The sequence below is a fragment of the Kogia breviceps genome, chromosome 12, assembly GCF_026419965.1.
Source record: "Kogia breviceps isolate mKogBre1 chromosome 12, mKogBre1 haplotype 1, whole genome shotgun sequence".
NCBI lineage: Eukaryota > Metazoa > Chordata > Mammalia > Artiodactyla > Physeteridae > Kogia > Kogia breviceps.
In genome coordinates, this window is record NC_081321.1 from 41,856,292 (window position 1) to 41,859,216 (window position 2,925).

Sequence of the window (2,925 nt, forward strand, 5' to 3'; positions counted from 1 at the left end):
GAAAAAGAAGAAGAACTTGAGCCTGCTGATGTCAAACAAGCCTGTCCTGATGAGCAACCCAACTGCTCTCTTGCCTAAGTCCAGGGTTGGGCTCGAGTTTGAAACACTACATGGCAAATCTCTAGCCAAAGCCCTCACCTGCCCCTCCTCTGATTAACAATCTCTAACTCAGGAAGTGGAACTATGGCATCTTTGGTGTCAGAGGTTGGATTTGGGTAAGAAAAAGCCCACCCACACTCCTCAAGCAGAAAGAGAACAGGGTGAGGGGGATCCTTTTAGACCCTGAAGCCCTAGGCGTCCCAGTGGTTTTAGCACGATGAGCTCAATCGGCACCAGGTGTGACCTGTCAGCCTTTACATTCTCTCCTGATGGAAGAATTTTTCAAATTGAGTATGCTATGAAGGCTGTGGGAAATAGTAGTACAGCTATTGGAATCAGATGTAAAGATGGCGATGTCTTTGGGGTCGAAAAATTTGTCCTTTCTAAACTTTATGAAGAAGGTCCTAACAAATAACGTGGTTTTTTTTTTTGTTTGTTTGTTTTTTTTTTTTTTGCGGTACGCGGGCCTCTCACTGCTGTGGCCTCTCCCGTTGCGGAGCCTGTGGACGCGCAGGCTCACGGGCCCAGCCGCTCCGCAGCATGTGGGATCTTCCCGGACAGGGGCACGAACCCGTGTCCCCTGCATCGGCAGGTGGACCCCCAACCACTGCGCCACCAAGGAAGCCCCCAAACGACTTTTTAATGTTGATCGGCATGTCTGAATGGCAGTGGCAGGTTTGTTGGCAGATGCTCGTTCTTTAGCAGACATTGCAAGACAAGAGGCTTCCAACTTTAGATCTAACTTTGGATATAACCTTCCACTAAAACATCTTGCAGACAGAGTGGCCATGTATGTACATGCCTATACACTCTACAGTACTGTTAGACCTTTTGGCTGCAGTTTCTTGTTAGGGTCTTACAGTGTGATGATGGTGCACAACTCTACATGATTGACCCAGTGGGTGTTTCATATGGTTATTGGGGCTGTGCCATTGGCAAAGCCAGGCAAGCTGCGAAGACAGAAATCGAAAAGCTTCAGATGAAAGAAATGACCTGCCGGGATGTTGTTAAAAAAGTTGCAAAAATAATTTACATAGTACAAAATGAAGTTAAGGATAAAGCTTATGAACTAGAGCTCAGCTGGGTTGGAGAAATAACTAATGGAAAATATGAAATTGTTCCAAAAGATATAAGGAAAGAGGCAGAGAAATATGCCAAGGAATCTTTGAAGGAAGAAGACGAATCAGATGATGGTAACATGTAACATTTACTTCATTTACTTCTATTTAACTATTCAGCCCTTTGGATTATTACATACCCACTGACCAACTTTCATTAAATCTTTGTCTTGTAAAAAAAATAAAGAACAGGGTACAAGGCCTTGGAGGAGAGGAAAAACAAATGTGTAAAATACGTCCTGGGGTTTATAATCTAATTAGGAGGATAAAATCAACCAAGTACACAACTAAATAGGAAACCAGGCCAAGAAGTCTTGGGATGATGTCTTGGAGTGGGTAAGTCTTCTCCTATGAGACTGAGAAGGTGCAAGCTATTCTAAGCGAAGAGAATTGTGAGTAACAGTGGGAAAGCCCAGCGTCTGCTCTGGGCAAGGCAGAAGTTGGGGGCGATGTAAAGTTGGAGAAGCCAGCTGAAGGCAGATTATGAAATGCTTTCAGTGCTAGGGAATAGTGCCTTGGAAAGAAACAGGATGTGTATTAGTCCGAGTTCTCCAGAGAAAACGGAACCAATAAGACACACAGGGATAAATATAAGAGGAGGTTTATGATAGGAATTGGCTCACATGATTTTGGAGGTTGAGAAGTCCCATGATTTGCTCCAAGAAGCTGGAGAACCAGGAAAGCTGGTAGTGTAATTCAGTCAGAGTCCAAAGGCCTGAGAACCAGAAGCACAGATGTCTGAGGTCAGGAGAAGATGGGTGTCTCAGCACAAGCAGAGAGAGCAAATTCATCCTTCCTCTGCCTTTTTATTCCACTCAGTCCTTCAGTGGATAGAATGATGCCCACCAGCACCATTGATGGAGGTTATCTTCTACTCAGTCTACCAATTCAAATGCTAATCTCTTCCAGAGATACCCTCACAGAAACACCAAGAAATGATGTTTTACCGGCTGTCTGGTCAACCCTTAGCCCAGTCAAGTTGACACATAAAATTAACCAACACAGAGCCCAGGTTTAGGAAGATTCATCCAGGCAACTTGTGCTGGGTAGAGTCAGACAATTCCTGAAGCAGTCCAGAGGGGAAAGGACAGTCACAGCTAGGGCAGAAATGGTGGAGAGAGGGCAGAAGGCAAAGATGGGAGAGGTGGGTAACCCACCCCTATTACCCTCTCCCTTGCTCACCAAGTTCCAGCCAAAATGGTCTCCTTGTTGGACTTCAGACATGCCAGGCATGCCTCCACACAGTGTCTGCCTTTGCAACAGTCTTCCCCGGAAGTATGTAAGTCTCATTCCTTCACTTCTACTCAAGTCCCCTTGACCACCAAATATAAAATAGCACCCTTCCCCCATCATGGCACTCCCTAGTTCTGTTACCTTGCTTTATTTTTCTCCATGGCATTTATCACCATCTGACCTAATATATATTTGTTTATTTTCTGCCCATTCCCAATAGTGTGCAAGCTCCATGAGGGCACAGATTTTTTTAGTTCACCATCATAGCCTCAGTGCCTAGAATAGGGCGCACAGTATGAATACTCAATAAATAACTGCTTTGGTTTTAGATGGGTAGGTTAATGTGACATCAATGGTTTGAGACTGTGACATTGAAGACAGTAGTACCTTTAACAGAGATAGGAAAGTTGGGATAGAAAAATGTTTGTTCAACATGGAACATGTTGAATTGGAGATATATGAGATTAATTGAAAA

At 44.2% G+C, this 2,925-nt stretch overlaps 1 pseudogene; it reads left to right on the forward strand.

The window, feature by feature from the left end:
• Positions 1–316: 316 nt before the first annotated feature.
• Positions 317–1,361, forward strand: LOC131767085 (proteasome subunit alpha type-3-like; annotated as a pseudogene).
• Positions 1,362–2,925: the final 1,564 nt, after the last annotated feature.